The following is a 13248-nucleotide window of genomic DNA, read 5'->3' on the forward strand; positions in this document are numbered from 1 at the left end:
TAAGGCTTGGGTGGTTGGAAATGTCAGTGCTGGCAGGGTGGGTATGTTATTTTGTATGGCAGTCCTTGTTCATTCTGGTCTTTGACTTCTGAAGACTACTGCAGGCAGTAGCAGAATTCACGCTGTAGGCATCCTTTAAAAGAGGAAGCAAATGGCAGAAGTATGCTTATACAGCAAGGGGTAGAGAGCTTTTATTGGCTACAGCTTTCTGACAGGGTGATTAAAGACCCACATTAAAATGGACATTATCATCATATTTAATCAGAACATCGTGGAGCAAGATGTGATTGCAGAAGTTAATACCACCCATTTTAAAGATGCAAGTGCAAACTCATTTAGAATCCTCCTCAAACCCCCTTTGTAAACTATTCTTTATAGCCAGAAATGATTTTCTTTGATCGGATTTCAATCCCTCAAAGCTGAAGCTAAATTGATTTACCCCATTAAGTTATACTGCATAATATTTTAATAAATATAAAATAGTTTTCTTTCCTCTACTAATTGCATTTTAAGCTTTAAAAAATTTCCTAAGGCTTGAAAATGTCCCCTGACTATTCCTTTTACTTGGGGGTCACTATCAATGAAAACTGGGTTGCTTCCCTGTAGAGAAGACAAGCCCATCATAAATGCAAAAACCATTAATTAAATTATGCTTTCAGTATCCCTTCTCTTATCCTTTCTTAATGCTCTACATACATTTCACATTATTTAATCATCTCTGGGTTTTTTTCATACTCCCTCAAATTTCTATAGGCAGCAGCAATCTGCTCACCCACCTTTCTGAAAAATCTGATCTTTGAGGAAAGGAATGCCTAACACAGCTGTAAAAGTAATTGACGCTGTTTTCACATCAGTTATTTTCTATAAGGCAATGTTTTATTTAATATATAAACCTTTACTGACTTTGGACAATATATTAGTCATTCTATAGGCATTTACTGAGCTTCCACAATGGGTCACATCACTGTGCTAAATCCTCAGAACTAGAAGGATAAGACACTGTGTTTGCCTCAGGTTAGCTAACCAGAAAGTGTGGGAGGTGGGCGTGTAAAGGGACAATTGCAATACAATGAAAAAAGTGGTATGATGGGAGCATGGCCAGAGTGACATAAAAGCATGTGCTGCCTGTGAGTCTTTACTTAGAGGCAGCAAAAAAGGTCAGGCTCAAGAGGACGTAAGTCTGGGTTCAAAACTATCGCAACCTTTGTAACCTGGAGCACCTTATTTAATTCCTCTAAACCTCATCTGTGAAATGGGGATAATGATAGTGCTTATATCTTAGGCTTATTGCAGAAATTAAATGAAAGGGCATGAGTTGAGCTAGTTTAGCCTGGCACATAGCAAGGGCAGAGGAAATACTAGCTCTTATTATCACTACAGAACATCTGTCTTCCTACAGAGTTTATTGTTGCTTAAACTCTCTACAAAAGCAATTTTCTTTTTTCACTTTCCACTCTGTCTGCAGTCTTCATCTGGACAGTTTGACTGGTTTCCAGACAGAATTAAGAAAATATTTCAGCACAAACCTGAAGATATTTTAAGCACTGATTAAGGTTAATATTTTTTTCCCAGTTGAAAACGAAATTAGCTCTAGAAGAACAAAAAAATTTAAATACATACACACATACACAAACATTACACTGAATACCTTAATGGAAAAATAGACTGCTCTATTTTGATCCCTTTACCATATAGGACTTTCATTGTTTTCTATTCATTTTGGTAATAGTCATGTTATTTCCTTTTAATAATGTTTTTCAGGATTCATGTTGCAAATGAAATAGTCCAGTATTTGCAATATTCTCTGTTTATTGGCATGTCAAAAGATGATTTTATTACATTATGAGTACATCTTTCCTTTTTTGTTTCACTTAACATATGACACTAATTGATTTATTATTTTGATTGATGGTATCTACTTATATCCAGATATCAAAAAGTGACAAGCTAAAACTAAATGCTAAAAAGATCAACCAAAGTCACACCCACTGGCAAGCACCTTCCTTCTCCAACCTTAGACAGAGCATGTGTGTTACATGATGTTTTTGTCATCAAAATATAAGTATCTTGTTATTTACTCTGGAAATGAAATGTTAATCACAGTCTTAGCCAAGGCAAAACTTGGTTTTAAGGGATGGAGTAAAATTATCATTCAAGACCTGGCCCACTGGTCTCAGTTTCCATGTATTCTGCCTTGAATATCAGATCCAATTTATTGTAGGTAGGCTTCCTAATGAGGATTTCATAGTTACAAACAAATAAAATTATATTTCAGAAGAAAATACTTAGGTTAAAAGTGACTTTTGTTTGTTTTCAGAGTTGTTTGTCCCCTCTTTGCAACAGAATATTAATAAATTAGACTCATTAAGATGAGCAATAAATTTTCTTGTAAGAGCTATGGTGTCAGAGGCATGTGAACCAGAACAACTCCATCTTGAATAGGTGCTGGGTAAAATGAGGCTGAAAGCTACTGGGCTGCTTTTCCAGACAGTTAAGACATTCTAAGTCACAGGATGAGATAGGAGGTTGGCACAAGATACACCTCGTAAAGACCTTGCTGATAAAACAGGTTGCAGTAAAGAAGCTGGTCTACCAAAACCAAGATGGCCACGGAGTGACCTCTGATTGTCCTCACTACTACACTCCCATCAGCGCCATGACAGTTTACGAATGTCATGGCAACGTCAGAAAGTTATCCAATATGGTCTAAAAAGGGGAGGCATGAATAACCCACCCCTGGTTTAGCATATCATCAAGAAATAACCATAAAAATGGGCAACTAGCAGCCCTTGGGGCTGCTCTATGGAGTAGCCATTCATTTATTCCTTTACTTTCTTAATAAACTTGCTTTCACTTTGTACTGTGGACTTGACCTGAATTCTCTCCTGTGTGAGATCCAAGAACCCTCTCTTGGGGTCTGGATCGGGACCTCTTTCCTGTAACATATTTCTGGCAACCACAGAAGGGACTATAGTGCAGAAACCCTGACCCAACAGCTACCTTTGGGTAAGTGTTGGGGTCCTGTAACATATTTCTGGTGAACTACAGAAGGGACGATACTGAAGAAACCACCCTCCCTACAAAGGAAGCAGACCGCAGCACTGACTGGATAACTTTGGGTAAGTGGTGGGCTACCCAGATAAAGAATGGGATTGGGTTAGAGGCTCAACTTAGGGGAGTTAGAGTCTCTCCCAAGACAGAGTGGGTTAGAGGCACCTCTTAATAAAAGGCAAGGATGCCTGACTGACATTGGCTTAGAGGCCCAACTTAGGAGGGTTAGAGTCCCTTCTAAGATTTAGGGGGTTAGAGGCCCCTCTTGGTAAAGTCCCTCTCAGCTAAGAACAGGTTTGGCACTATGGGATGTTAACTGCTATTCTCTTTGGATTAATCTGCCTTGCTCTCTTTGCTGATGGCTGTGGGTGACAGGGTTAGGCATGTACAGGATTGTGGGATATGGGGAGGTTTTTCCTCCCTGAAAGGGGAAACTTGAGAGCTGACAGGATTGCTGGAAAAGATCCCTTTGCTACCAAGAAGCAGCTGCCTGAACTTTTCAGTGTCACTGCAATGGGAAGGTCTTCCTCTGGCCTCCCTGATCATTTTGCCTTCCCTACACTGCACAGGCAATGCTTTTCTCTCTCTCCTTTCCCTTTCTTATCATTTCTATTACTCAGGGTGACCATCTTGCCCAGAGACCACTTGTTGAAACTCCAAGTCAGAGGTTGGATTAGACTCTGTCAAAGAAAACAAAAAACAAAAAACATGAACCTAAACCCAGTAACCCAAATAAGAACTCAGAAACTTGCATATGAAAAATCTGACAACTACTCTAGTAACCTTCTGTCTTTCTGTGTAGCTATATATATGTTGTATGTAATGTTTATATAAAAGAGCTCTAATTAATTGGCTGAAACAAAAATAAGCACTTCAATATTCTGAAAGCAAAATAAAAAACTATAATGCCTTTTAGTTCATGTAACTTTAGTAATCTTTGCAAAATAAAAACAGCTTTAAAAATTATTAATAAAATAAAAACATTTAGTCTAAATTACGCAGGTCAGATATTAAGTTTGCTAAATGCTTTAAGGTCATAAACTGCTTCTTGAACTTTTAAAAATTGTTCAATTTACCTACCTTAAAGCCATTAGATTATAGATAAGACCTGGGGACATGTGGAATTCGCCATGCCCCCAGCTATACAAAGATTATAAAGAAAGAGATTTTATATAAAAAAGGATCCTGTACCGTAAATTCTTGTCCTAAAGTAAAATGACTGGTTGTTTAAAAGGAGGGATGTTTAGAGCAAGTCAGAAAGTCCAAGAATGTCTCAGATGGTCTGTGTAAGTTGTGAAAGGATTTGTTAAAGGGAATTTATGCAAAAAATGTTGTACAATTTAAAGGTTGTTAGGCCTCCTAAATGCTTCATAAAATGACACTATAACTCTTACTGTACAACTTGCCTTCTTAAGTAAGGTAAGGCCTAGGGATGTGTGGAGTTAGTCATGCCCCCTAGCTATGCTGGAGAGTTGGTTCTTATCTGCACTTCTGCCTGGTATATCTTAGGCTAGGCTCCACACCTAGTACATGACTAAAATTGCTTACCAACCAGGGTTTTCACCAAAAGTAAAAGTCACTAAAAGTTAATAACATAACATGTAATTGAGACTACTGAAGATACAGTTTTACATGTAAGGTGTGTAAGGAAAGTGGAATGGACTTTTGGTAAAAGATTCTAAGAAGGCCTGGGAATGTGGATTTTTTTGTGTGTAAAGGGTGTTTTAAGTTAGATAGAATAAAGCTAAAGATTTAAACAGGTTGTGGAAGGTTTATAAAAATTAACTGTAAAAAATTCTGTGTGTAAACATATTGGCTAAAGTTAAAGAGGTATTATTCAGTTTTTCTGTAAATTAAACATTGGAATAGAAGCACAACAGGTTTTTCTTAGAGCACTGATCTGCTCTTTCACAAAAAAATGTAAAGGGTTATAAAAGGTTTATAAGAATCTAACCTTATGGTTAAACATTAAAATTGAGTTAATATGTCTATAAAGTTTTATTAAAAATTCAGTTTAACATTAATAGTACATTATTATAAAGGTGAAGTTTGGCTTATTTGGTATAAAAATCATACAGGAAGCATTATCAAATGTGAAATGGTGTTCTGCTTTCTTTGGACTGTATTTGCATAAATATGTTACTGGTATATGTTCCAAAGTTATGGGAAACTCCTGTAATTCTAATATGACTTAGCGTATGTTATTAATAATTATAATTGTTATGTAAAACTGTGTATGCCACAGAAGTAACCAAAGTTCCTTATCAATTGTGGCTTTAATTGTGGCTGTCCTAAAACTTTTTATCATCCACAGTCAACTGTTGCCTTGTTTTAATCCTCTTTAGAAGGTGGTTTGTAATAAACTATAGAACTCTAGCAGGTGTTCTTAAAGACAGGTTTCTAATACCTTTGGAAATTGTAACATTAGAACAGAGAAAATAACTTTCAGAACTCTCATGAAGAGCTGGAATGTTCATGAATATCAAACAGAACAGGAGTTAATTGAATTAACTTAACCAATAGAAAACTTTTTAACTTTGCTTAAAACGTTGCTGAGCCTTTGTTTTGTTTTTCAGAGTCAAAGAATCTTTTCTTCTGAGCTATTTACAGCTTATAGCAATTGAGCAAAGTATACTGCTGTGAACAAAATTTGGAACATATTTGTTTCTCTCTAACTGATTTCTCCAGAATTTGGAAACTAGTTATGAGTATTCTTAACTTATGGCAATATAGTTATTTGCCTAAGTGCAATAAGAATCTGTTTTATTTTGTAACAGGACACAACTGGAGAAATTGATTATTTTACCAAGACTTTGACTGGAATGGTTTGCTTTCCTTTAAGGAATCAAACTTGACTTGTAGAGCCAATAAAAGCCCTTTGGGGAACTAGCCTCATACCTTGCCTATACAGTCCCTTTACAGGGTTTCTGACCTATGGTAAGTAAAGAATGTCACTTTCTCACCGGTCCAGGAGCCACAGGTTATCGTGGAACCTCAAAAGGAGAGGAATTTACTCAACTCATAGGTATTTGAGGGTACAAACCCATGGCACGGCTTGGCTTTAAAAAAGTCTTATATGAGATTCCTTATGAAACAGAGTTCCATCAAAGCCAATTAAGAAGCTTACGTGAAATATAATTATTCTTGCTGAACTTTATACAAATTATCAGGCCAAGTATAATAAAGCAAATCAGTCTTACCGGAATTTGTCTTTAGTAAAAATGAGAAACTGGAGAGAGAAATATTATTTTTCAAGAACTATGGTACACGTATTACTAAATTCTAGTCTCAGTAGTTGTTTTTAAGTTTGTTTCTGCAATTTAGGCTAACCCTGCTCATTCCTGTGAACCAACCAATGATCTCTGACTGCTGTTTAGAAGAAACAAGAGGGATGGGTAATATAAAAACCTGGATCAGTATTCTAATTCTGGGCATATTACAATCAGCTAACAAGCCCATATCAGCTTAGTTCCAACAGTTGCCTAGTTCATGAAAAGTCTGCTAATTTAGTTTACCTGGAATAACTTTATTCATTTTGCTTTGCCCTTGTGGAATATATTACTGTTATACTCTTTGTGTAGGAATACAGAACAAGCTTACTGAATGTTTCCTTAAACTAAACACTTATCAATCTTCCAGATATCATCTCTTGTCAAAACTCAAGAGTTATAAATGGCCCTCGCCATACTGATGTTTTCTGACTAAGCTCCTCTTTACGCTGAACACAAGAGACCCTAATAGTTAGGCAGGAATATCATCACCCCTATTAAGCCTGAAGACATTACAGAAGGTGGATCTTCATCCCTCTGCAACCCTTATGATTAAGGGTTCTCTTATAAAGGGGAGGGGGAAATGTCAGAGGGATGTGAACTAGAACAAGTCCATCTTGAATAGGAGCTGGGTAAAATGAGGCTGAGACGTACTGGGCTACACTTCCAGACAGTTAAGCCATTCTAAGCCACAGGATAAGATAAGAGGTTGGCACAAGATACAGGTCATAAAGACCTTTCTGATAAAATAGCTTGCAGTAAAGAAACTGGCTAAATCCTACCAAAACCATGATGGCCGCAAGAGTGACCTCTGATCATCCTCACTACTAAACTCCCATCAGTGCCATGACAGTTTACAAATGCGATGTCAATGTCAGGAAGTTACTCTATATGATCTAAAAAGGGGAAGCATGAATAATCCACCCCTTGTTTAGAATATCATCAAGAAATAACCATAAAAATGGGCAATCAGCAGCCCTCAGGGCTGCTTTGTGTATGGAGTAGCCATTCTTTTACTCCTTTACTTTCTTAATAAACTTGCTTAATAAGTCACAGTTTGTAATGTGGACTCGCCCTGAATTCTTTCTTGCATGAGATCCAAGAACCCTCTCTTGGGGTCTGAATCAGGACCGCTTTCCTGTAACATATTTCTGGTGACCACAGAAGGGACTGTAGTGCAGAAACCCTGACCCAACGGCTATCTTTGGGTAAGTGTTGGGGTCCTGTAACAATGACAGTATGTAAGAAACCATTTTTCAGAATTCTGCAAAACAACCCTGGGGGAAAAAAAATGAATGTCATGGTCTGAAAAAGAAAACCTTTTTCAAATTATTTATGATATTCACTAAACCCAAAGTCAAGAGGTATCTTAGCAAATATTCTCAAACTCCAAAGATGTAACCTCCACATTTTGACTACAGAACTCTTAGTGAAACACATATATTATCATGTCATCTCTGTTTTCTTAAAATATCTGATGGCTTACTTCCCCACCAACTACAGCCAAAGTCCTAACCAAGCATACAGGGCTCTTTATGGTGGAATCCTGCTCCAATCTTACTACCGTCCTCCAACCATGCCTTCCAATAACATCACCTTTCTCACCACCTAAGCTTGCCATGTTCTCCCATTACTCTTTGCCTTCACACATGCTTTTCCTTTTTACTGGCATGTCCCATCTTCCCTTTCTCTGTCTAGTCATCACTGATTTATCTGTCAAAGCACAGATTATCCTTCTTTCTACCATGAATACAGTATAGACACAGCTTTCTCATAGAATTTAGTAATATATAGAAGAAAATGAGAGTAAGAGGTGTTGTAATTTGTTGTTGTTGTTTTTAAATAATAACCAGAAATAGTAACACAGAATTATGAATAGATATTTCAGACTTGGTTTCAACCATAAAATCATTCTTTACTTTTTTTAATGAACACCTTCCTTTATGCTCAACATATAAATTAGATATAAGCAGAATTATGCTGACAGAAGCTTCGCTGGAAAGGCAGACTCCCAGGCAGGATTGCTTAGAGCACATTCAGTCATTCATTCAGCTGATGATTATTAAGCACTGGTTACGTGTTAGTTATGTGCCTGGTACTATACAGGCCCTCCAGATCCATCAGCAAAATCTCTTATTGAGCCTGCTCCCCTGAAGCATCCAATTAGGCATGGTTTGAAAAGTCACTGTTCCTAGTTCACTGCCATTTTACAGATAAAGTAAATGTGTCTCATAAAGGTTATGTGACTTGCTCAAGTCCTCTCAACAAATTACTAGCAAAACCCCAAACTCTTGAGTTCCAGCTATTAAGCTACGCTCCTTCGTGAAGCTCAACCAGGAAAAAAATATAATATCTGGTACCTTCTCATGTTTTCTGGTTCTCTGTACTAAAAAAATTAAAATGCTGATTTTTGAAAATTATTTAAGGTCCAATTGATCAAATCTATAGTTTATTTATTAGGAAACCATAAATGCCCCGCCACTGCCATAGAACAGCCTAAATTTCATTGCCAATTTATTTCCATCTTTAAGCACTTTTTAATTTCAGCTCCAACAAATGTATCACATACTTCAATATGTTGATAAAGACATAGGATTCACTGTTAAGTTGTTATATCACATTACTACTCACCCAGAGGAAGACATCTTATTTGAAACACAAGTTTTATTGTATACATGAAAAGGACCTGAGCCAGAGGTTAGCATTTGATAAAAGTTACTTTCCTTGGGTCCCTTCCCTCTATCACTTTCATGCACTATGGTATCAATAATGTCACAAAACCTTAGAAGATAAGGGAGTCTAAATATGATAATTAACAGAGAAGGCAATAAATTAAACCAAAATCCTCTAAAGAAATGGTTGACTAGAGAGAGTCAAAGAAAGAAGGCTTTATCTTCTCACTCGTTCTTTGAATATACTTAAAATGTTTTTTAATATTTATTATATAAAATATGGAAAATAAAAATCATAAAGAGGAAAAAACTCTTCCATTATTTACACTTATCTATGTGTAGATACCATTGTTACAAAACTTCAAACTCTACTATTTTATTTCTTGCTATAATGACTCATTATCACATTATAATCAATTCCTATGCTATGAAATACATATTTTAAAACCAAATTTCAATCCTTGTACAATATCCCATCAAATATTTATGGCACAATTAATTTAACCATTACATTATAATTGGATATCAAGATTTCCAGTATCCCCTTTCATAAATCAAGTTACAACAAATACCCTTGTACCTATATCAGATTGTCTAAGCACAAATTTTTAGAAGTAAAATTAGTAGGTAAAATGCCAAAACGTCTTTAAGGCTGTTGCCAAACTGCATCCTAGAAAAGGTAAACCAAATTACACTCTAACCAACTGTGTATGAGAGTATGTTGCATGTTCTTAATAATATCTCTCTTTAATCTTCCAAATGCATTTGAAAGAGGAATGGCAATTTCACCTGAAACAAAAGTAGAATTGTATAGTGTAATGAGGCAGAATCTGGGAGAGCTTTAGTCTTAGTGAAGTTATTCTACTACCACTAACCTCTAGCTCAGTGTTCACAGACTGAACACTATTAATGAAGCTATAATAAATTTCTAATGTGCAAATGGGGATAATGAGGATAATTTCACTTTAAGTGCCTGAAGGTAGTAAACTAAACAAGGCTTCTTCTTGAGGTCTTTTACTGCTCTAAGTTATTGTATTGATTATCTATAAAATCCTTCTTCAGGAATAATTCAGTATCAGCTATTTCTAATAATAATGAATAAGTTAAATGATCCCTCTATTTTTAGGACAAAGGAATAAATGCATTAATGACATTTTGATAGACATTGGAGCTACCACCAAATCTCTCCTTCTTTTGACACAATTAAGTTATGCACTGTTAATTAATCTCTCTTCATGAATCTAATGGAGCTGGTATTATTAAGTCAGTGAAAGCCAGTGGAGAGAGTCAGGCAAGTGACATTTGCACATAAAATATTTTTACAATCCTTCCTGGGAATGAGGAGCTTAAGTAGCTCTTTACAGGAATTTAATTCTCATTCATTTCTTGGGAAGAAAAGAAAGCTCACCTTTATATTTAAAGGAAATAAAAAGTATAACCAGGCAGTCATGCAGTCATGCCAAGCAAAAGGAAGTTGCTCTCTGGATGTCACTCTGACAATCTCTAGGGGTGTCAAAACCTCCAAGAAAATAACCCAGGAACAATGTAGTGAATAAAACCAAACCAAATTAACTTCCATTATTTAAAAATAAAAGGTCATATTTAGCAATAAAAGGCTGCTGCAACCAGTGAAGGATTATAGGTTAAACCTCATTGGTTTCACTTTAGAGATAAAGTTCCTGCGACTAGAGTTCATATATAAAAATGAGACCTAAAGTTTTTGCTTCAGAAACATCGTGAACCAGTTCTACCAGGTTTTTCACAATATTGGTTTTGCAGTAACAACAAACAGCAATTGTTACCATTTTTTAACTTGTTAGGCAGCAAATGTCTTGGGCCACTGGCTTTCCAAAGGCAGGGCTTTGATGAAATTTAGAGCTTCTACTGTGCTTTGCTCTTAATCTCGTGTCTTTACTGTCTTACAGGCAGATATTTGACTAAATAACAGTGCTTTTACATACCTGTGAAAGTATTTTCTAAAATTAGAAATATACTTTTAAGTGTATTTACTGCCCAGAAAAATACAAACAATATTGTTTTCTACTGGCCATGATCTTTTTAGTCCCCATGACAAGTGATGTTCCCATCTTTAAAAGAATGAGGCAGTCAGGAGCTTGAGACCAGCCTGGCCAACATGGCAAAACGCTGTCTCTACTAAAAATACAAAAATTAGCCAGGTGTGGTTGCGGGCACCTGTAGTCCTAGCTACCCGGGAGGCTGAGGCATGATAGTCATTTGAACCTGGGAGGTGGAGGTTGCAGTGAACCAAGTTCACACCACTGCACTCCAGCCTGGGCGACAAAGCGAGACTCCATCTCAAAAAAAAAAAAAAAAAAGAATGAGCCACCTCGTACCAAGTGGGAGTGAGGTGCTTTGGAAAATCATCTGGCTATATTGTAACAGTTGAACATGCATATATTCAAAGACCCAAGAATTTCACTTGTAGATATATATGCAACAGAAATGTCTATATATATGCGGCGAATCTTGTGAACTACAGTGGGTATAGCATATATACAGTGGGTATAGCTCCAAACTGAAAATTACTCAAAGATTCATTAATGTTGAAATAGATAAATATTAACACATTGTGGCACAGTCACATAATGGACCGCTATTCAGCAATGAGAATGAAAGAAGTAACAACTATATATAGGATAAATCCATGGATCTCAACAACATAATGTTGACTGAAAAAGAGCTTGATACAAAAGAGTATACTCTATATCCATTTATATAAAGTTCATAAATGCAAAACTCATTTCTGGTGCTGAAGGTCAAGGTTTACATTACTCTTGAGGGCCAGAGTTGGTTAATTCCTGAAGAAGACATGGGAGATGGACTTCTGGGGTTCTGATAATAAGGTTTTAATATCCTGGCTACACATGTGTCCACTTTGTGAAATTTTATCAAACTATTTATTTATAATATAATTTGTTCACTTATCAGTATTATGTAATATCTCAATTTTTAAAATTTACTTTAAAAAGTTTAGTTTAAAAAGGAATATTTAAATATTCTCACCACACACACAAAAAATGGATAACTGTATGAAGTAATACAGGTTAGTTTGACTGTAGTGATTATTTCATTTTACATATATATACACAAAACATCACACTGTATACCTTAAATATATGCAATTTTTGTTTGTAAATTATACCTCAATGGTGAAAAAAAGTTTATATTATAAACAAAGTTACCTATTAAACAAACAGGTAGTATTTAAAGAGAAAAAATAAATACATGAAACAGAAATTAGAGATGCCAAATAAATTATTTCTTGGAATGACTGTGATTTTGAAAGTTGATGTTTAAATCTACCAGTCTTCCAATAGAGAGAGCAAAGTAAAGTAAGCTGTCTTTCCAAATTATTTATACAATTTAAGACATATACACACACACACAAAACACCAACTGTAGAAAGTAAAGGTAGTCAAAATAGGTCACAAAGTAGTAAATGAAGCAAATAATATATTGATTGATTATATTTTTTATGTTACTTCTAAATCCAAAAAGAATTTGAGAGTTGATGATATAAAAGAATATATATATATTCAGATACATACATACATATTCTCATATGCCATATGTGTGTATATTCATGTGTCTGTGTGCATATAGATTTTTTAAATCAAGTATATATAAAATAACAGCTACAAAGTTATCTTGAAAAGATTGGGAAATTATTTAGTGTAAGAAAAGCTAAACAAGATAAAACAAAATATAGTTCGGCAATTGAAATCATATTGAAACATTTTTTCACAACACTAACACTTACATAGGTTATAGATTTATATATGTATATCAGTGTGTATATGTATACATGTATATATATCAGCGTGTATGTGTGAAAAATATATATATCAGTGTATGTATGTGTAAAATGACTATGTACAATAAAATCAGAAATCTTTCAAAGAGTACAAGCTCTTCCTTTCACTCTCCCACTATGCTGACATTTATCAAAGCAGACCCGGATCGATATGTTTTCATTTAGTAAAGCCTGTTACATTATTACTTATAGTTGAAATAGGATAGCAATATTTGACTGAGCTTTCTGGTAAATTAAACTCTTCATTATAAGTAAAGTTTGCCTCAGGAATTTAGTCCTCTGGAACCACTGAAATAGACAAAAAAGTATAGGTATTTAAATATTTATATGCACAAGTATGCTTCCTAGAATTTTCCATGGCAGTAATGCATGCATAAATAATATATAAGAAACAACATATGCAACATAATAAATATAATGG

The 13248-nt window shown here is 35.3% G+C and overlaps 1 protein-coding gene across 1 annotated transcript in view; it reads right to left on the reverse strand.

Moving 5' to 3' along the window:
* Window positions 1–13248, reverse strand: part of KCNH5 (potassium voltage-gated channel subfamily H member 5) — a 343538-nt gene that overhangs the window by 101512 nt on the left and 228778 nt on the right. The window lies entirely within an intron of this gene.

This window comes from Pan troglodytes, chromosome 15 (assembly GCF_028858775.2).
Source record: "Pan troglodytes isolate AG18354 chromosome 15, NHGRI_mPanTro3-v2.0_pri, whole genome shotgun sequence".
In the NCBI taxonomy this organism is placed as follows: domain Eukaryota; kingdom Metazoa; phylum Chordata; class Mammalia; order Primates; family Hominidae; genus Pan; species Pan troglodytes.